Genomic DNA, 21,388 nt, shown 5'->3' with positions numbered 1-21,388 from the left:
CATTCCATTTTACCTTCTGCTTCCACCTTTTTCATGCTCCTGCTTGTTTCTCCAGAAAAATTGCAATAAATTCCTTTCAAAAACTTTACAAAAGCCATAGATGCTTATTGAAAATAGTTCAAATGATATGGAAGACAGAAAGAAGGTGAATTTTTTCTGTTGTGTGTTTGGATGAATGTGTCTTTGGGGTAGTCACTATTAACACTGGGTGTGTTTCCTTCCAGATCTTTTCCAGTGTACCTACAAATATATATGTACACTTTGTAAAAAACAAAATAGTGCCTGATAAACATTGAGTCCCCCCACTCCCACTCCGCAGTCTACGTGGACATCCTTTCATGGTGATACAGTGAGACCTGATCGACTCCTTTTGTTCGCTGGAGTGCTAGGTAATAATAGCTACAGATAACTCACCTTCAGTGGGCATTTACCGCGTGGCAGGGTCTGTGTTCCAGGCAGGCTACATGAAGTGGTTCTTAAGGCTTTTTACAACAATGCTATGGGTGAACACAGTAATTGTGAACATTGTGCAAATGATAGAATTGCAGTAGAGAGAAGCAAAGCTGCTTGCTCAAACTCATGGCACGATTCCCAAGAGAGAGAACACTTTTAAAACAATTATTGTTATAGTCAGGTGATTTACGATCATTTCAAGAAATAGTGCATTCAGTGAATACATTTCAGGGTCTGGTACAGTCTGGGAGCTGTTCCTGAAAATGCACTGGACTAGAGGTAAAGGGAGCGGTCCATTGGCCCTGGGCCCCTAGTGAAAGGAGGGAGGTCCCGGGGAGAGGGGGCATGGAGAGGAGGTCTCTGAACAAATCTTGCAACATCCATTTCTGCTGAGTCTGGTCCGAGGTCTGGTTCTTGACATACATACTTTTCAGAGATACTTGGTTTTGATTTTTGTCATGGCTCACCTGAGCAGCCATGGTTTCAAACTGCCTGGAGATGTGGTCTGGCAGGCCAGTGCTGTGCCCACCCTTCCTGCTCCTGCAGGAGGGGAGTCATCCTGGACTAGAGGGCTTCACCTGGAATCAACTATCTTAAAATAAGTGGGTTTGATGCTGGTTTCGCTAGGTCGGGAAATTTCCCATTTGGAAGGAAAACTGGTACTTGTTTTTGGGTTTTGCTGAGGAGCCACAGGGTTTAGAGCAGGGGCTGGAAGTTTGTTGAGACACCGGTGAGTGCACTCAAACATCTTCCATGAAACGTGGAAATAAAGACAGTGTTCCAGAGAGGTCCCTGGCTTTGGGATATAAATATTTCTGTAACAGAATGGCACTGGATGTCTGCTGTATTTTTTTCTCTGCTATTTTGGCAAGTTTTATTTGGGTGTGTGTCTCCTGTACAGAAGGTATGACATCAGTTTTTGCCACTAAGTATTTACAGCCGTTGGTACCTCCTATGTGGGTCACTTTTGTGCCGTGGTTTCTTTGGGGAAATTGTAGGTCTCCTACCCAAAGCACATTGCCCATTTCAAGGTGCTCCTGGTTTCTGAACACTTGTGGCAGTGCCTTCCATGTGGGTGAAGCCAGCCGAGAAAGTACCCCTCCCCAGGAGGTGGGGACTGGTGATTACCTGAGTCAGGAGGCCGGGGATGAGCCCTGGAGTAGAACTTGTGACCGGCTGCTTTTCCTTCCCCTCCTCTCCCTCCTATTTTTCCACCACCCCCACTTTTTAAAAATTTCTTATTAAAAATTAAGCAATTATTTTGGTTTCCTTTATTCGCTATTCCTTGCTAATCGTATGTAGAGTGAGCCTGGGACAGTGGAAAGGAAAGTTGTACTTGGCTTCAGATGATCCTAGCAGTCCAGCATTGAGGGGCTTCCGCCAGGCAGCATTGTCAAGTGGCGTTGTGGAGGTTCTCCTTTCAGTCCTCAGCGTTAACCAGCAGAGGCAGGTGCTATTTATTCCTGGTTAATGTTGGGGAAGTTGAGGTAAAAGTGGCTAAGGGAACTTCCCAAAGTCACATAGGAAGTAGCAGAGTAGAACCAAACACAGATTGTCTCTGAATCAGGCAGGTCGTCCGATTCCAAAATGGGCTCTTAATTTTTGGAGGTCAAAAAGCTGACCAGACACAGATATTTCTTTTTTCGTTTTTTCTTTTTCTTTTTTTTTTTTTTTGAGCTAGGGTTTTGCTATGCTGCCTAGGCTGGTCTAGGCTCAAGCTGTCCTCCTGCCTTAGCATTCTGAGTGCTGGGCTTAAAGGTTTGTGTGACCACACCCAACTGAACAGACATTTCTTGAAAGAAGACGTACAAATAGCCAAAAAATATGTGAAAAAAAAATGCTCAGTATCACTTATAATCAGAGAAATGCAAATCAAAACTGCAGTGAGGTATCATGTCACCTGTTAGGATGGGTATTATCAAAAAGACAAAAAATAACAAGTGCTGGCGAGGATATGGAGATAAGGGAGCTCTTACACACTGTAGGGGGGTGTAAACTAGAGCAGCTGGCTGGGCGCGGGGCACACGCTGATATCCCAGCACTTTGGGAGGCTGAGGTGGGCAGATCACCTGATGTCAGGAGTTTGAAACCAGCCTGGCCAACATGGTGAAACCCCGTCTCTACTAAAAACACAAAAATTATCTGGGCACGGTGGATCACACCTGTAATCCCAGCACTGTTGGGCGGCTGAGGTGGGCGGATCACTTGAGGCTAGGAATTCAAGACCAGCCTGGCCAACATGGTGAAACCCCATCTCTACTACAAAATACAAAAATTTGCTGGGTGCAGTGGCGGGCGCCCGTAATCCCCGCTACTTGGGAGGCTGAGGCATGAGAACCACTGGAACCCGGGAGGTGGATGCTACAGTGAGCAAGCCGAGATTGCACCACTGTACTCCAGCCTGGGCATCAGTGAGACTCTCAAAGAGAAAAGAGAAAAAGAGTAAGCGTAAGCTAGGGCACCCACTATGGCAAACAGTATGGAGGTTCCTCAGAAAACTGTAAATGAAATTACAGTGTGATCCAGCAGTCCCACTACAGTGTAGATACCCAAAGAAAAGGAAACCAGTGTCGGAGGGGCATCCGCACCTCTGTGTTTCCTGCAGCACTGTTCACCATAGCCAAGATATGGAATCAGCCTCGGTGTCCAACAGCAGATGATGGATACAGAAAATGTGGTTTTTATACATAGTGGAGTACTATTCAGCCATAACACAGGATGAAGTCCTGTTATTCTCAGCAACGTGGATGAAACTGGAAGATATTATGTGAAATAAGCCAGGGACAGAAAGTTACACACCACATGTTCTCTTATGGGAAAGGCAAAAAAGAATGGATCTCATGGAAGTTGAAAGCAGAACAGAGGATCCTAGAGGGTGAGAAGGGTGGGGGAAGAGGGAGATAGGGAGAAATTTGTTAAAGGATACAAAATTATAGCTGGATAGGAATAAGTTCTAGTGTTCTATAACATAGGATATCTATAGTTAACAAGAATATATAGTTTCAGGCTGGGCGCTGTGGCTCATGCCTCTAATCCTAGCACTTTGGGAGGCTGAGGTGGATGGATCACCTGAGGTCAGGAGTTTGACACCAGCCTGGCCAATGTGGTGAAACCCCGTCTCTACTAAAAATACAAAAATTAGCCGGGCATGGTGGTGGGTACCTGTAACCCCAGCTACCAGGGAGGCCGAGGCAGGAGTATAGCTTGAACCTGGGAAGCAGATGTTGCAGTGAGCCGAGATTGCACCACTGCACTCCAGCCTGGGTAACAGAGCAAGACTTTGTCTCAAAAAATATATATATGTATATAGTTCCAGATAATTGGAGGAAGGGCATTGAACGTTACCAACACAAAGAAATGATAAATGTTTGAGATGGTGGATATGCTAATTACACTGATCACATACATTACATGTATTATAACATCACTATGTGTACTCCATACATATGTAGAGTACACAATTACGTGTCAATTAAAAAAGGAAAAGCTGAACTTAGATTGGAATGGCTATGAAGTAGCTAGCTTTTTCATATTTTTTATATAGACCCTAGGCATTTATTTTAAGTAAACTACCCTTGGCTTCAGGAAATGTAGAGTATTTGAATTTTAGCCCTGCATTTTATAATACAGAGAAGTAAAACTGTAGGCTTGCTTTGGATACAGTCACAGGGGTTTACAGTGATGACTTTTTTATGTAATAAGGGGGAAATGTGCCTTAATTAATAGGCATACATGCTCATTTTTCTTCTTCTTACACATTTTTAGTTGTTGTCCAGGCATTGTGATACTTACATAAGCAGTATGTGATATCGTAGATAGGAATCAGAATTTTAAGGTAAGAATACTTAGAGTTATATATTTTCAAACTTTCAAACTGGACATTTTACATGTCCATTATATAACTGTAATTAAATTTTCAAAAGATAATATCTGTCTTTAATATGAGTGATGCTCTAGCTTTTTTTTTTTTTTTTGGAGACAGGGTCTCACTGTCTCCCAGGCTGGAGTCTAGTGGTGTGATCATGGCTCACTGCAGCCTCAGCCTCATAGGCTCAAGAGATCCTCCCACCTCAGCCTCCCAAGTATCTGGGACCACAGGTGTACAACACCATGCCCAACTAATGTTTAAAATTTTTGCAGAGACAGGGCCTCCCTCTGTTGCTCAGGCTGCTCTGGAATTCCTGGGTTCAAGTGAGTCTCCTGCTTCATCCTCCCAAAGTGCTGTGATTACAGGCATGTGCCACTGCCTGGCCCCATATAAGTGGGATAATGACTTGAGCCTAGGAGTTCCAGACCAGCCTGGGTAACATGACACAAGACCCTGTCTCTACAAAAACTAAAAAAATTAACTGGGCATGGTGGCACCTGCCTGTGGTCCCAGCTACTCCAGGAGGCTAAGGCAGGAGGATAACTTGAGCCCAGGAGTCGAGGCTGCAGTGAGCTCTGATCTTGTCATTGCATTCCAGCCTGGGTGACAGAGTGAGACCTTGTCTCTTAAAAAAAATTACTGGCTACCTGATTATTCATAGGAAAAAAACCTGAACTCTGATCTAAACCTCATACCTCGTACAAAAATTAACTCAAAATGGATCATGGACCAAAATGTAAAATGCAAAATAAAGATGAAAAGAGGAGCTAGAGACTGGGAGAAACTATTTGCAAACCACATGTCTGCTAAAGGACTCATATCTATAATTTATAAAGAACTATCAAAATTCAGCAGTGAAACCAAACCATCTACTTTGAAAATGAATAGAAGACCAGAAGAGACATTTCAGATAACATATAAGCACATGAAAAGATGTTCAACGCCATCAGCCATCAGAAAAATGCACACTAAAGCCAAGTCACTATACAAGTGTCAGAATGGCTAAAATAAAAAGTAGTAACAAGACCATGCTGGTGAGGATGCGGGGAAACGGGATCACTCACAGTTGGCTGGTGGGAATGGAAGACGGTACAGCCATTCTGAAAAACAGTTTGACAGTTTCTTAAAAAATAAACGTGCAATTGCCGTAGGATGCAGCACTCACATTCATGGGCGGTTATCCCAGAGAAATGAAGACTTATGTTCACACAAAAGCCTCTATGTATCTGTTCATAGCAGCATTATTTATAAAGGCTAGAAACTGGAAACAGCCCAGAGACTGCTCAGCAGGTGAATGGTTAAACAAACTGGTGCACCCAGGCCCCAGATACCACTCTGCAGTAGTTAATGACATCCTTGTTCATCAGTCTTTCAAACTAGAAACCACCATCATGCTTAATCCCCTTTTTTCCATCCTGGGTCTGAGTGGACTTCATTTTGCATTTCTTTCCAATGCATTTTCCCTCTGTCCTTTCTGGTTGTGCCTCATGCCTTATTTGAACTGTTGTAAGAGCCACTGAATTGTTTCTCTGCCTCATCATGGAATCCTTTCTACACTTCATGCCCCGCATTGCCATTGGAACAATCTTTCCAAAACATGAACAAACTAACTTAAAAGAAATATCCCAAGTAGGCTTCCAAATAAGTACAAGCTTTCTGTTAGAAGTTTGACTTCTTGTCTATAGGGAACCCCAGGACTCTAGAGAGACGGATTTGCTGTCTGCATTTTAAGATTAGGCAGAAATCCCTGGAGGGGCCCATGTGGAATAGTGGCACAAATACTGGTTCTAGAATCTGAAGCCCTCATATCCTGGTTCTAATTCTAGCTGGATGAAAGTTTTGTTTTCATAACCTCAGAAACTCCATTTCTTAAGAAGCGGAGATGAGGAAGCATACTCAAGGGATCACACAAGGCTGCTGGGAGGAGCGGATGAGGGGCATGGTGAACATGCTGTGTAATCCGTGAAGCACGTCGTATGTGTGAGAAGTGGAGCTGTGTGAATAGCGGTTCTGGAATCATTGTATGAAAACAATGGAAAGCACATTCGTAGCTCTGCCTGATGATACCACTGGGCACCTGTGTTGTACATGCCTGCAACATGGGCGAGGCCCGGGTCAGTACAGCTCACAGTTTGGTTCTCATGCAGTTTGAAAGGCCTGAGAGGACCCTTCCCCCCTCCAGCTGTAGGAAGGAGGCGGCTGTCTCCTGCCTATATTTGGTGGGATTGTCTGTGGCTCCTTAGGGACAGGAATGCAGGGAGTGGGGGAAGAAAGCCGGCCTGACTGCTCGCTAGTCAGCCTTCCTCCAGGGAGGAGGAGTGGAGGGGTCATTTCGTGATAACTTGCCAAGTCCTTCTTAACCCATCTGCTCTTGGAAATGACCAGCATGACAAGTAAAAGACCCTTTAGAGACAGATGGGCTGTGTGTCCCGTGCGTTTATGGCTTTGTGGCCTCAGAGCTGGCAGGACTCCATAGCTTTCTGGGGAATGCTGGGTCAGCCAAGGGGCTGAAAATAGTGAGAGGAAGAAAATCCACCCTGGCTGCTCTGGTCTGGGAGTGATCACTGAGGAGAGCGGCATGGAGGGCCCAGCCATGGGGTCCCTCTCAAGCACGCCCTCCCTGCAGTGGGAATGCGGGTCTCAACCTCCCTAGGCCTCCGTGATTTTCGTCTGTCACGTACTCACCTCCAGCTGGGATGTCTATGGTGATGAGATGAGGGAGCATCATAGCACATGTGGCACTTAGTAGGCTTGTGGTGAGTGGACGCTGGCGTCAGTGGGACAGGAGACTGGGCGCTGCGTGTGGATGCATTCACGTGCTCGTGGCATGGGTGGACAGAGGAGAGAGGGACGCTCTGCAGTTCTCCTTTTGGTCTGTCAGCCCTGCTGTTGTGAACAGAATCCGTGAGTATATTCTGTTGCCCCAGTCAACTTGGTAGGCTGATTGCTCAATTTTCTGCTTCCACTTTTGATTTCTTTTTTTTTTTTTTTTTTTTTTTTGAGTCTTGCTCTGTCGCCCAGGCTGGAGTGCAGTGGCCAGATCTCAGCTCACTGCAAGCTCCGCCTCTGGAGTTTACGCCATTCTTCTGCCTCAGCCTCCCAAGTAGCTGGGACTACAGGCGCCCGCCACCTCACCCGGCTAGTTTTTTGTATTTTTAGTAGAGACGGGGTTTCACCGTGTTAGCCAGGATGGTCTTGATCTCCTGACCTCGTGATCCGCCCGTTTCAGCCTCCCAAAGTGCTGGGATTACAGGCTTGAGCCACCGCGCCCGGCCTCACTTTTGATTTCTTAAGAGTGGGAAAAGGACTACTTCAGTTATTTTCTGGTTGATGGTATACATTCTGTGATATCACCCTAATGCTTTTTAATTTCTATATATTTTGGATGCTGGAGCTTGCCTAACATCTGTGTTTTTATGCCTCCCCCTCTCGTGTAACTGTTGGCCACACCAAGACCAGAGAGAAGTGACCAGACCGATTGGTAGCAGGGCTAGGACTGGAATTCCCCAGCCTTTTGATGTCCAGCAGGCTCTGTTTTCTGTATTGCACTGCTTTTCCCTATTTCGTCCCCTGTTAGGACAGTGGGTGTGAAGTGTAGCTGGGCGCTTTTGGGGGTGTGCTAGGAGTGTGGCAGATGCCTCAAACTGGCATTTTCCCCTGATTCTGAATTCTCGTGGCTCAGAGTCAGTCTCTAGGCTACTGACCGGGAAGATACAGGAAGTTGTTTTGTATGGCAAACTATGCCAGGGCATTTTTTTCACCCGGCAATTTATTTGGTTTGGACTGGAATAAATCTCTGATATTGGTTTCTTTGCCAGCATTATTAGGGAGTGGAGCCTGACTTGTTAACTTAGCCCGATTCCTAGTGCTTAGAATCTCAATGAGTGTGTGTTGAACTGAACAGAAGTGTGAGAGCGTCTTGGACAGTGGTTTGCAAACCTAGCTGCGTCTGGGGGGCTGTGAAAAAAGCATGCGTGCTTACTCCAGACCAGTTGAAATAGAATCTGCAGGAATGGAGCCTGGGCAGCTGTAGTGCTGTTAAAATCCCCCAGGTGGTTCTGATATACCGTAAAGGCTGAGATCCACTGATCCACAGTGAATTGGAGTCCTGGATCGTAGACATGCCTTATGCTTTCACCAGCTTAGAATGGCTCTTGTGCTTTAGAACTGTGAAAAAAAGTGTTATGCAAACAAATGTGGAAATAGCCTAAATGCCACATCCTGTTACTACCTGCCATGAAGTATATTTACCAGTTATTCACTCTGTTGTGACCTCTACCCATTCCACCTTTTCTTCATGGAACAATAATTTGACAGTTGGTTCTGCAGAACCAGAGTAAGTGTAGTTTGATTGGCGGGAAACGATTTTGGGTATGAAGTGCTCTTTAGGCATTTATTGAACTCTTGTTTGTACTACCGCTGTGCTGGACAGTTTATAAATATTACTTCTTTAAGCAAGGCCTATGGAGTCAGGCTGCCTGGGTTTTGCTGACTAGCTGTGTCATTTGGGGCAAGTTTTTAAGCTTATATAAACCTGACTTTCATCTGTGAAATGAGATGACAAGGGGTCATTATCATCTCACAGGATTGTGCAAATGTGTGTGTAAAGTGCTTAGTTTGGTGCCTAACACATAGTAACTACTCAGTGAAGTTATTATTACACTGTCATCATCATATTTTAATGTAAATATTAAGAGCTAATAAATTTGTAAAAGGTAGTATACCCTTAGCCCTTGAACCAAAGACTACTTTAGTTTTAAGTGGTTGGGTTAATTTATCACTTAAGTATTGGCCTCTTGAATTTCAATTGAACGTAGCCAGAGGATTTCATAATTGGACCGTTGCCTCTGGAAGTTGGAACTTTGTTTGTTTGTTTGGTTTCACTTCCTACACTAAGCATGTGGCTGTGCGCACCTTTGTGGTGACTTGTGGTACTGGGGAATCAAAGCTTCATTAGCTTCTTTGGAGGGGATGATCTTACGCTGTACGAAGCACTCAGACTTCGTTAACTGTGTACCATCCAGACAAGACCAGGTGCTTCCCATGGCAGCCTGTCCTTTTCTTAGCTCTCTCATCAATCTAGCCTGTTCCTTCTATTCCTCTTTACACTAGAACTTTTCTTTGAACAAGGAATGTTGTTTTGTCACTGCTAGGTCCCCAGCAATTAGTAATGCCTAGCACACACTAGGTGCCTCCTGAATGTTAATAGGTGATAATCTAGCAGAACACAAGATAAATCCGCAGGTTGAGATTTAAGCTGTGTGGTATGAACGCTGCATTGATAAACTTATTAAATCAATTTTGTTAATACAAGTTTAAAATGTCTTGGTAACTGACTTAGTTCATTAATCATTTACTGAGTGTCTTCTAGGCCAGACATTGGGGACAGAGAAGTAATAATATATGATCCCTGCCTCATGCACAGGAAGTCTAGTGCGATGTACAGACACGCGCCAACGGCTGCCATGCAATATGGTGAGTATTAAGATAAAGGGGCACCTTGTGTGCCCTTGGAGCATAGGGCAGAGCTTGTGTTCTGGGAACATGCGCTCCATGTGAAAACACAATTTAAATTATTATTTTTTTTTCTTTGAGACAGAGTCTTGCTCTGTCGTCCAGGCTGGAGTACAGTGGTGTGATCTTGGCTCACTGCAACGTGCGCCCCCCAGGTTCAAGTGATTCTCGTGTCTCAGCCTCCCAAGTAGCTGGGATTACAGGTGTGAGCCACCAGGCCCAGCTAATTTTTGCATTTTTAGTAGAGATGGAGTTTCACCATGCTGGCCGGGCTGGTCTTGAACTCCTGACATCAGGTGATCCTCCTGCCTCAGCCTTCCAAAGTTCTGGGATTATAGGCATGTATGTATTCATCCTTTTAAATATCTGTGGGTAGCACTTAACTTTAAATGGGTACTAATTAAACTATTCAATGGCTTTAGTATGGATTGAATGGCTTTGCTCCAGCCTCATTTTAAATTTCCTTCATTAGAGGGAAAAAAAAGAAAAAATGCAGGTTGAATATCCTTCATCCAAACTGCTTGGAACCAGAAGTGTCTCAGATTTTTTTACATTATTGGATTTTTGAATATTTGTGTTATACTTGCTGGTTGAGCATCCTGAATTCAAAAATCCAGAGTCTGAGCTGCTCCAATGAACATTTCGTTGAGCGTCACGTCGGCACTCAAAAAGTTGTGGATTTCGGAGTTTCCGGTTAGGGAGACTCATCCTGTGTGGGTGCTGGATTGTCGCAGCAGTTCTGGACCAGAGGTTAGGTGACTAGGCTTTGGTTTTCGCTTTGTTACTAAACAGGCTGTTTTCTTCCATAATCTCGGCTTTAGATCCCCCGGTTGTGAAAGAAGGGGATGGGCCATCTGATGTTTAAGGCCTCTGTTAGTTCTGACTTGGAGACACCTGGCTTTAGTTCATCTTCCTTAGGAGTGGACAAAGAACATGGGAATTTTGAAATTGTTAGTCAACATTTACGGGGTCTTTGCAGCCTGGTTTTGGGTAAAGGTCATCTTTAGTGAGCCCAGGGAGAAGCACTGCTTTAGCTGTCAGCTGAGAGGGGTAAGCAGTCCTATTAATTTTCCTCTGTGTTAGTGAAAGCATTGTTAAGGGTCACAGCGTTAGTGGAGCTGGCTGGAAAGAGGAGGGGAACTCACTGTTACAGATTATATTGAATGTCTTTTCAGTCACTAAATGCTTTTTATGATATGTTTTTCAGGATTTCAGTGTTGTATGATTTCTCTGTGTTAAGCACAGGAAATTTAACATCAGCAAAAAAGAATGCTTTTTTTTTTTTTTTTTTTTTTGAGATGGAATTCCACTCTTGTCGCCCAGGCTGGAGCGCAGTGGCGTGATCTCAGCTCACTGCAACCTCAGCCTCCTGAGGTCAAGCGATTCTCCTGCCTCAGCCTCCCGAGTTGCTGGGATTACAGGTGCCCGCCAGCATGCCCTGCTAATTTTTGTATTTTTAGTAGAGACGGGGCTTCGCCATAGTGGCCATGCTGTTCTTGAACTTCTGACCTCAGGTGATCCTCCTGCCTCGACTTCCCAAATTGCTGGGATTACAGGCATGAGCCGCCACACCTGGCCTTGAATGTTCTGTCTATGGGAATCTACAAAAGCCAGCTTTTGAGCCTAGTGGCAGAAAACCTCTTCTTCATTGTTTAGCTGTGCTGTGAGCTTGGAGGGCTTCAAGCCCAGCTGAAAAAGCTGTAGTATTTTCTGTCAGTTGGCTCTCTTGGAGAACTTAATGAGCACTGGGCTGGAGTGATATTGTCAGAGTTCATGAGCTGTTTGAGGCTCTGGAAGCCTAGATACTGGGGTTGCCCGAATACATCGGCTGGACTCACTGTTTCTCTCGGGAGTAGGGGGGTGGAAAATGCTGTGGTCTTAACTCTGCTCTTAATTTTACAGTGCTGGTATTAATGGTAAGAATGATTTCATACGTTTGTATTTTGCTTCGTAATTCACAGAGAATTTTAAAATCCATTATCTGATTTTATTCCCTCAGCAGTTCTGTGAAAAAGAGCAGTTTTCATATCTTCTGTTTTCCCATGATTCTCTTGTGGCTCACAGAAGCTAAGAGCCTTCACCAAGGTCATAGGGTGAATGAGTCGCAGAGCTGGGAGTAGAGGCTCAGGCTTCTAGGGATCCTGTTTCTTCCTCGATAGCTCGCTCTCGTGGCGCTATGCTCAGGTAACTGCGCATGCTTGCTTTGGTCTTTTGTAAATCCCTGCCCCATTTCGGGGGAGGATCTTGGGAGGCTTCTATTCATTTAGGAGCATTTAAGTATCTTGTTCTCTCTCCCTCCTCCCAGATGCATGGGCATTTCCGCAGACCCCCAGGCTGGCCCTTGTGGGTGGGGGCATCTCCTGCCTCCATGTTGCTTGTATGCCCCCTTCTGAAGGTGCTCTTCCCCGCATGGAGCCCCCTCCACACTGCAGGCTGTTCGGTAAATGTTACTGACTCAGCATCGTTGTTTTCTAGAAATGGGACGGGGTATGGATGCCAAGTTATTTTCTGTGTGAAGGCTGCGATTGTATCATCTTGCCTTCCCCGTGTGTGCTCCCTGAGGGTGTCGCTGTGCTGTGGTCATCTGTGTTCCCTAGGGTGCCTCCCTTGGAGTCCCGGCTGTAGCAGACATGCAGTCAGTGCTCATGGCCTAAATGAGAGGAAGGCCAACAGAGCCATTAAATCTGGAAAATGACAAGTGAGGGAAAGGAATTTTTATTTAAGGCATGTGAAAAAGAAATCTTTTTAGAAAAGTTGACCTGTTTCTCAACTGGAGTTGAATTTCAGCTCAGAAAAGCAGCTGTGTGCCCAGAGGGCTTTGGATTTCAGTTTGTAGCGGATGAATTTAATTTGTTGTTGTATGAATGTATTATCCTTTTGTGGTTTTATTAAACCTTTCTTCCAAATGGAATCGATTTTTCTATAAAAGTGACACTTCCTTTTTGAGAAGTGTAACACTAATTTTATGGGATTGTCTCCCAAAAGATTATCTGCCAGGAACCAAACGCACTGCCTCAGACTCACGGCCCCTGGTTTCTGCCTGTGCAGCTGCAAAGAGGCACGCTCGAGCCGAAATCAAGACACATGTCTGCATCTTCTCTTTACTGCTGTTTCGTCTGAGCTGCCTTCAACGTCTAGGAGCTTGGTGGGTGTAGACACGTTACGGTATGGAGGAGGGATATGGTGTTGCAACAGCCAGGAGACTGGCTGAAGTCTCTGTTCTCTTCCTGTCACTGCTCGGACTTTGTACAAGTCACATTTGTAGGGCTGTGCACAGTGGCTCACACCTGTAATCCCAGCACTTTGGGAGGCCGACCTGGGAGGATCTCTTGAGCCCAGAGTTCAGAACCAGTCTCTGGGCAACATGGTGAAACCCCATCCCTACAAAAAATAAAAATTAAAAAATTAGCCAGGTGTGGTGGCTCATGCCTGTAATCCCAGCTACTGGAGAGACTGAGGTGTGAGAATCACTTGAGCCCGGGAGGTCGAGGCTTCAGTGAACCATCATCACACCACTGCACTCCAGCCTGGTCAGAGCAAGACCCTGTTTCAAAACAAACAAACAAACAGAAACCCATTTGTAATAGTGGCAGTAGTTAACTTTTGAAAGTTTAGAGAAAAGTTCCTAAATAACCTGTGACCATGGACAACTTACTTAGCCTTTCTAGGCCTCAGTTTCCTCACTGATGAAAAATGAGAGAATATGGTACTGATCTTACAGGATTTCAACAAGAACTAAACGAGATAAAACTCAGAGCCTGGCACCTCGTGAGTGCACACTCAATGTTATTATTTCAACATTTTAGAGGAAAAAGAATGCTAATGGGTCATTATGGCTAAACATAGTCTATCACTGGCGTTACTCACGGTATTGGAAGGAACTTGAATTCCATATAGATGGTGTGATGGAGAAAGTATTTTGGGCATTGGCAGTATTTATTCAAAGAACAAAGGACGTGTCCTGTGTGGAGAGCCGTTTCCGCTTGTTTCTTTAAACGCTATGGGAAAAGCAGTCGGCCCTGTGCTCTCTGCCCGACAGCTTCAGTCTCCGCGTATTGATTTGGCCAATTGTCGCTCGCTGTCATCGTGGCAGCAGCAGTTGAAGGGACAGCTTGTCTTGATTTGCATTTTTGGGTGTTTGTGCTATTTATAGACAATTAAGAAAAGACATGGAAGCCTGTTTATGGCAAGCTGGCAAATTCAGCAAAACGTGGAAAAATCTGTTAGCACAGTTTGCACGTGTGTGGGCACAGAGCAGCCAAAGAAACACACACGTTTTCCTGTATTTTAAAAACCCTCTGGGAAAAAAAAAAAAAAAAAGACATTAAACCATTGCCCAGATGGCTTACAGAGCTTTTTCTTGAAGTACATGAGTGTGGCTGTCAGACATCTGAAACCCGAAGCCAGCTTAAAACATCACCATCATTTTGATGCTACCCCCTACCCGCCCTTTTTTTCCATTTGTAAGGGACAAGAAAGGAAAGTATCAGCTTACAAAGCCTTTTGTTACAATTAATCTTTCATGTTCTTTCTTTTGGTATCTTATTTTCTGTTTACATTTTTATTTTATTTTTTGAGACAGAGTCTTGCTCTGTCACCCAGGCTGGAGTGCAGTGGTGTGATCTCGGCCCAGGCTGGAGTGCAGTGGTGCGATCTCGGCTCACTCCAACCTCTGCCTCCCAGGTGCAAGTGATTCTTGTGCCTCAGCTTCCTGAGTAACTGGGATTACAGGCGTGTGCCACCATGCCCAGCTAATTTTTGTGTTTCAGTAGAGACAGGGTTTCGCCGTGTTGGTCAGGCTGATCTTGAACTCCTGAACTCAGGTGATCTGCCTGCCTCAGCCTCCCAAAGAGCTGAGATTACAAGTGTGAGCCACCGCACCTGGCCCCTGTTTCCATTTTGTAATGCTAGCGTCACCCCAGTGTAGGGTGGCTAGGGGTATTGTTCTTTCCTGTTTCCTGGTGTATTTTCCTCTACAGCATTGATCACTCTTGAACATACTTTTTGGCTGTCTGTCTCCACCTACAAAAATATATGTTCCCTGTTATATCTGAGATCTATGTATATCTCCCTGGTGATATACCAGTACCCGGCACGTAGATAGTCAGTATTTGTTGAATGAATGAATGAATGAATGGGCTGAAAGAACCTTATTCTTCTTTCTTCTGTCACTTCACGCCAAATGCTTTTGGAAAATGCTGTGTGAACAGGGATCGTGAGCAGGAGAGGTTACACACATTGCTGTGGGATAGCCCATCATCTTCAGATACTTGTCTGGAAGGAGGTGGAGTACTTGAGTAGAAATGATACAAGATAACTTCTTCAGGAAATCAGCCGCGTGTCACAGCTTTTGACATAGGCGTGTGATGTTTGCGTATGTGTGTATGAAGAGCTGTCGTGGCCTAGAATCACGGGCCTTTAGATCCCTTGTACAGATAGAAAAGTAAAGGCCGAGGCCCAGGAGCACTGCAGGCCACCGAGGTAGAGTCCCTGTCTGCCCTTCTCAGTGTCCAGTCACTTCTCACTGCAGTCCCCTCTTTACTGCTAAAGCCACCTTCCCTGACTCTGAATGTGTAACCACGAGGGAGAAAATGTACTCCAGGCTCACAGTTTGTGGAGGAAAAGCCCAGCAGCTGAAAATCATGTTCACAAAGTTTGTACCTAGAAAAAGTGGCCATTTCTATAGTGTCTTTAAATTCCCTGTTTCTCATACATTTTATAAACAAGACAGTAGAAGGAGATTCGGGAACAGCAACTTTAGAACAAGGGGGAAAAAATCAAACCTAGAGCCTTCTAGTTTCTGTTTTCTTCTCAGTTTAGGGCTGAGGCACTTTAGCTTCCTGTCTAAGGGACTACTCAAATCTGATTAGAAGCCATTATGGGCTGGTAATTATCCGTAATTTTAGGAAGACAGATGCAGCACCAACTCTGTTCTCTAATAGCAGCCTTATTAATTTTAAATTTGCGTGGCAGGAGAAGCAGATGGCGAGGTGGGATAAGCTTTCAGATGCTTGGTCATTGATAGCTTTTTACTTCCTCGTATCACATGGGGATGTGGGACCCAGGAAGCCCGCTGACAACTGATGATTATCTGTCCCCTAACCAGCTGGGTTCTTTTTCAGAAAGAACCGAGAAAGAGCTCAGAAACACTGCTCCTACTGCAGCCAGGGAAGACGGGTTGTTGACTGGTTAGAAATCACGGCAGGTTATTTTCTCCATCCGCAGTTCGCAGTTCCAAAGCAGAGCTATCAAAAAGTTGTCTTCTCAATTGTATTTCAAATCTGGGTGTTTAAAAAAATGGTGTAAGCAAATCAAGCATTTCTTTAATGGTAGTTGTGTGTGTTCTTGATGCGAATGAGAGGTGCATTCCCTTGTAAAATCCCTGGGACTTCATAGGAAGATGTGAGCCTTAGAACAGAAGTTGGTTTTCTAGATGATCATGTAGACATGATGCTGAGCACCAGACAAAGATATTGATTGAAGCGATTTAAAAAATTTTTGTCTGAGTTCAGATTTTACATCAATATTTAGCAAATCAGCAAAATAACTTAGAGGAATGTTCTTAGGCATCTAGTTCAGCCCCCTGCCCACATTGTCATAAAATCTGAGTGTGTACAGGGAGGCGCATTCCTTTCTGTTCTCATCACAGGTCTTTCCCTGGCTCTGTACCTGCCTGTCATGCATGTCCATGTGAAAAGACCACCAAACAGGCTTTGTGTCAGCAATAAAGCTCTTTAATCACCTGGGTGCAGGCGGGCTGAGTCCGAAAAGAGAGTCAGCGAAGGGAGATAAGGGTGGGGCTGTTTTATAGGATTTGGGTAGGTAAAGGAAAATTACAGTCAAAGGGGCGTTGTTCTCTGGCGGGCAGGAATAGGGGGGTCACAAGGTGCTCAGTGGGGGAGGTTTTTGAGCCAGGATGAGCCAGGAAAAGGAATTTCACAAGATAATATCATAGCTTAAGGCAAGAACTGGCCATTTTCACTTCTTTTGTGGTGGAATGTCATCAGTTAAGGCGGGACAGGGCATTTGCACTTCTTTTGTGATTCTTCAGTTATTTCAGGCCATCTGGGCATATACGTGCAAGTCTCAGGGGATTGGCTTGGCTTGGACTCAGAGGCCGACATGGCCCTCTTCCCTACCTTCCCTACCTTTTCCCTCCTGTGCGGTTCTCTCACAAAGTGAATGGCCTCAGCCACAGCTTCTCTGCAGCTGCATCAGACTGTGGTGACAGGAGTGGTGGCTGCTGCAGGGCCTGCTGTCCCCACGGAGGCCAGTCTTGCTTGCCGCTGCAGCCTGGTGATCATTTTGCACTGAAAGTATGTAATTCTACAGAACGAGAGCCAACATGCTGGTGATGGAGGCGTCTTTATCACGGTGCTCTGCATATTTTAATCTTGGGTGGAAAGGATGGAAAAGTTTGTGATACCTGTGGTTTGATGTCAGAAGGACGTTGTGAACTTGACGTGGATTGAGGATGTTAAGGTGCAGCCGGCCCCCTTGGACTTACGAAATGAGACTTCCCCATCTGCCTGCCAGGCACGCACAGGCGTGTGGCCACATCTTATGTGTTATCCTTATCTAGAGTGCACCTCGTCGTCATGCTTACAGTTACATGGTGATATTCTTCCTCATAGAGTAGGTCCCAAACCGCATTCAACACAGAAATGTACTCTTGCTATTATACATAGAAAGTGCTTTCATATACCAAGTGGGAGAGCAGTCCTGAAATCTGGGCTGGAATCGCAGAAGGAAGGCATTGGAAAGCAACAGGTTCCTTAGTCCAAAGCTGGTTTTTGATGAGCCTAGAAACACGACCAAGAGAAGTGAATTTGCCTAAGGCCATGACAGTGTCTCACGGTAGCATCTGAACCTAGCAGTTTCTTGACCTGTTTCTTTAAATAATTAGTCATGCTTCCCCTGATTCCTATGTAAACATATTCCTCATTCATTCTTTCGTTTCAGTGAATTATTGCAGTGCTACCATGTAACAGTATTTGAGTCAAAATGTGGCAATGTTTATCCCTTTCCAACGTTTTCAGTTGCACAGTTTTTCAAAGTTGTGCTTACAGTTTCTTGTTGGTTGCAAGGTGTCCTTTCAGAAGCCAATTGTGTGGTGTATTTACGTTGATTGTTGGAGGTAGTTTGGTTAGAACCTACTTCGAGTGGCTGGCGTGGGCCTGGGGGACAGTGACAGCTGCCTGCTTCGTGGGCAGAGATGGAGTAATTGCTTCCTGGGAAGTACCATCCTCCTGGCCACACTCTCCAGCCCATTTCATTTGTGCGGGTTTCCTCGCATCTGCACGTTTCTGGCTTCATGTGAGTCTCATTTATTTTAGCATAGGACTTCAGGCTGTGGGGAAGAATGGCCATTTTAGCACAGAGATACACAAAGGAACAACTGGCTAAATGTGAGTGAAGACATTCTTAGGGGGGGTTTCATTTCTTTTATTCTGTTACAGGCAGTCTGGGAAGCATTCTGGACATGTGGCCTGCGCTGTCACAGTTCCTCCTTGCAGGATCGCAGATGTTTGGAGATTGTAGTGATAACTGTTATCATTGAGAATGTCATTCTCGCAGGCTCTAATAAGTCAGGATTTATTCAGTGTTAATTTGTTAAAGACAACTGTATTTCTAGCCAAATCCATGTGAGCTGTTTCTCCTTGGAGAGTTGCTGGGGGTATTCCCGTGGCTTAGTCTTAGGGAAACACACGCCTTTGAATACTGCTGAAGCTGTGGGGACCCAAAGCGCACCGGAGTACTTTTGCCATATGTGGTGTTAGTCACTGATACATGTCTCAGTCAGACCTGATGGATTCTTGACCCCTTCCTTTTTCACTTTTTTACTTTTTATTTTTTGTTTTTGTTTTTTAAAAGCACAACCCCTCAGGTGGCTACCGTGAATCTCTGGTGTTTTCAGTTGGTTGCAGCCTATTTGCCGTCTCTGGTTCAAACATATTCGGAGCCTGCTGATGCTTCCCTCGGTTGTTGTTCTGCTGTGTGACCTCCGCGCCCGCAGGGTTCAAGACTGTCAGAGCTGGGAGCCACCTTCACAACTACCAGGGTTTCTGGAACCTCCTTTATCTAGCCCTGGGGATGGAAGAGATGTCATCAGAGGCGGAGGTGTACTAGGTTTACGTGCCATTGGTAACGAATGAGGAGGTTTTCTGTTATATAAGGGGAATTTCTTATAATGTGCTTTAGTAGGGTAAAGAAGTTTTTGAGGTTTGCTTTCTCTGGAATGACAATTTGTGATCCTGCCCTTGCTTTCAACACAAATATAATTTGCATACCAGTGCGTGTTGTATTACTGAGCACTGGCTGACAAATGGTTCTTAACTCGTCATTCACTCAGCCACTGTTTCTTGAATGGCATACGTGTGCCAGCTGTAGTAGGAACTTACTAGGCTCTAGGACTAACCCTTATGAAATGGGGGTCCCGGGGGAAGCAAATGCATGTAACTATAAAAGTTTGTGAGGATATCAGTGGGGGTGCCTATAGGTACAAAACTTAGTTCATTCATTGTCCCATCTCGGAGGTTTTGTGTCTTAGCAGCATGTTCCATAGCAACGCATCCCTCTGTCAAAATATTCATCGAAATCCTCTGCTTAGGTATCTGTTTTTCCCACTAAGTTTAGAACTGGTTAAGGACAGGCTAATGGGGTATGTATTATATACACACACACACACACACACACATATATTTATATATACACATTACCATTGTCAATATGCAATATATATGTTTATATATATACACACACACATATATTTCTCCTTCTCTATATATACCACACACACATATACACACACACACACACACACATATATATGAAATACACACACACACACTTCTACTGCCAAGCACAGAAAGACAAATCTAGGCAAGGATTCTTTTACTGTTCATGAAAAAATAGATGTGTTAGTTGAGAACGTCCTTCAGTTGCCAGGGGAAAGACAGGATGGGTTCACAAAGGGAGATAGTGGTTTTTTTATTTTTCTTCTTTGTTTAACTCTTGAATTCGAAATAATCCAGACTTTTGGAAAAGTTGCAAAAATAGTACAGAGAATTCCCGTATGCTCTTCCCTCAGATTCCCCAAACATTTCACCCCATTTGTACTTTCTCTTTCTCTCTCTGTGGATATAATTTTTTTTTTTCTGAAATGTTTGAGAGTGGAAGGTAGAATGCAGGGTAGGGTGAAAGGCGGAAGGAGAGAGGTGCGTTGGGAGGCTTTTTTTTTTTAACCTTCTGAGATGGAGTTTCGCTCTTGTCTCCCAGGCTGGAGTGCAATGGCACGATCTTGGCTGACTGTAACCTCTGCCTTCTGAGTTCAAGTGATTCTCCTGCTTCAGCCTCCCAAATAGCTGGGATTACAGGCGCCCACCACCATGCTCGGCTAATTTTTTGTATTTTTAGTAGGGGGGGTTTCAACATGTTGGCCAGGCTGGTCTTGAACTCCTGACCTCTGATGATCCACCTGCCTTGGCCTACCAAAGTTCTGGGATTACAGGCGTGAGGCACTGTGCCTGGCGATTGGGAGGCTTTTGCAGTTACCTAGAGCGCTATGATGAGGGCTGGACCTGGTTGGAAATGATGAGGAAGGTGAGAAGTGGTTAGGTCTGGCATATATTTTGAAAGAAGAGTTTAAATGGGTTGGATGGCAAGAGAGAGAAAAAGAAGTTTTAAGGATGATGTCAAGGATTTTGGCCTGAGTAACTGGAAGACTAGAGATGCTGTTATTGGGATCGGGAAGACTGGGAGGAGTGGGTTATAGCAGAGGGAATCAAAAGTACGTTTTGGGCATGCTAAATTTGAGGTCCAAAAAGAGATGTCAAGAAGTGTTGGCTGGACGCAGTGGCTCATGCCTGTAATTCCAGCACTTTGGGAGGCCGAGGCGGGCAGATCACCTGAGGTCAAGAGTTTGAGACCAGCCTGATAATTATTAAAATCGATCATTGATGTTTACTAATTTATAATATTATTGCTTCTAATACCGCAGGGGGTGTACACCTACCTGTGATGTCATTCCTAATATCCAGGGACAGAGAGCATGATATTAGTTTTAATATCGCAGTAGGTGTACACTCACCCCGTGACACTGATCCTAACATCCAGGGGGGTAGAGTATGACATGACTCCCAACATAGCAATGAACGGACAGCCACCCGGTGATATTGCTCCTAATATTCACAGAAGAAGTGTATGTTATTACTCCCAATATCGCAAGGAGGGTACAGCTCTTCTGTGATATTGTTCCTAGTATCTGGAGGGGGAGAAGGGGATAATAATTCCAGTATCACAGGCTGTGTTCACCCACCCTGTGGTATTGTTATTAATATCCTGGAAGGGAGAGGATGATATGACTCCCCATAGAGCAGGAGGCGTACACCCAGCCTGGGATATTGTTCCTAATATCTCAAGGTCGAGAGGTTGATATTACTCCCAGTATCGCGGACACTGTACACCCCCGTGTGATACTCTTCCTGATATCCGGAAGGGGAGAAGATGGTATTAATCCCCATATCGCAGGAGGTGAACACCCACTCTGTGATA

The 21,388-nt window shown here is 44.8% G+C and overlaps 1 protein-coding gene across 4 annotated transcripts in view; it reads left to right on the top strand.

The window, feature by feature from the left end:
- LOC114671026 (SH3 domain and tetratricopeptide repeat-containing protein 1-like) overlaps positions 1 to 21,388 on the top strand; it is a 50,408-nt gene that overhangs the window by 16,022 nt on the left and 12,998 nt on the right. For 2 of the 4 annotated variants that reach the window (XM_077953547.1, XM_077953549.1), the window contains exon 2: positions 9,693 to 9,796. The exons of the other annotated variants lie outside the window; for them this stretch is intronic. The gene's annotated coding sequence lies outside the window, so the exon portion shown is untranslated. The remainder of the gene's footprint in view (positions 1 to 9,692; positions 9,797 to 21,388) is intronic. 4 annotated transcript variants of the gene reach the window in all.

The sequence above is a fragment of the Macaca mulatta genome, chromosome 11 (assembly GCF_049350105.2).
Source record: "Macaca mulatta isolate MMU2019108-1 chromosome 11, T2T-MMU8v2.0, whole genome shotgun sequence".
NCBI classification, from domain to species: domain Eukaryota; kingdom Metazoa; phylum Chordata; class Mammalia; order Primates; family Cercopithecidae; genus Macaca; species Macaca mulatta.
Note: the sequence above shows the minus strand (reverse complement) of the source record. Positions and strands in the feature narration are given on the sequence as shown.